The sequence below is a fragment of the Puntigrus tetrazona genome, chromosome 19, assembly GCF_018831695.1.
Source record: "Puntigrus tetrazona isolate hp1 chromosome 19, ASM1883169v1, whole genome shotgun sequence".
In the NCBI taxonomy this organism is placed as follows: domain Eukaryota; kingdom Metazoa; phylum Chordata; class Actinopteri; order Cypriniformes; family Cyprinidae; genus Puntigrus; species Puntigrus tetrazona.
Window position 1 is genome coordinate 5,829,766 of NC_056717.1, and position 865 is coordinate 5,830,630.

General features: G+C 32.1%; 1 protein-coding gene across 1 annotated transcript in view; it reads right to left on the reverse strand.

Annotated features, from left to right (window-relative positions):
• Nucleotides 1-865, reverse strand: part of LOC122323838 (atrial natriuretic peptide receptor 1-like) — a 24,395-nt gene that overhangs the window by 17,782 nt on the left and 5,748 nt on the right. The gene's annotated exons all lie outside the window — the stretch shown is intronic.

Sequence of the window (865 nt, forward strand, 5' to 3'; positions counted from 1 at the left end):
AAAGATTCGTTTTGTTCTTATTTCACTGAGAGAAGTCCCTAATGTATGCAGTTTGCTCTTCATTATGTTGGACTACCTCTAAAAAGCTTGTTCTTTTCCATTAACTGAAAAACAAAAAAAAAAAGACATGAAATTGCCCGACACATTATATATTTTTTAAACTTCCTAACTGCTAAGTAGATGCTTTCTAGGAGGCTGTGAGAGCAGAAGGGTTTGGGCTTTGACTAGTCAAAATAGTTTCAGGATAAACAAAAGATGTTTTAAGAACATGTACTTGGTCACGTTATGCAACGAACATCTGTCACAATAATTATACCAAGCCCTCCACGTTCCAAGTTTTACAACATCAAAGTTATGTTTATTATTATTACTATTATTACTGTTTTTCTATTTAATAATCTGCATCTCTTTCGCAAGTGACCGACAGAAACAGGACAACAACATGCATCATTCTTTTAAAGCTGAGGTGTTTCTCCCACATTGGCGTCACTGAACAGATGTGCAATAATTGTTTTCAGGTTTCTCAAACACTCCTTACTGCCACTGGTCGCACAAACAGACTCCTGACCACTGGTTGAGACTAGTAGTGATATTTCGCCAGTGCCGATATACGTATCAGATGATATATGGTGCCAAATCAACAAACCATAAACTTGTAATTAAATTAAATTGAGCTGTATGCATCTTTATATTTATATAATTCTTACAGTGTTTCTGTACGTAATATGATTATTACCTTGAATTTATTTAAAAAATATCATTCCCAATACACACAAACTACCCAGAATACTGAGTGCCCTATTATAATTTTTAATTTTTAATAAAATAAATAAAAATAAATTTTATATTTATTAAATATCTTTTT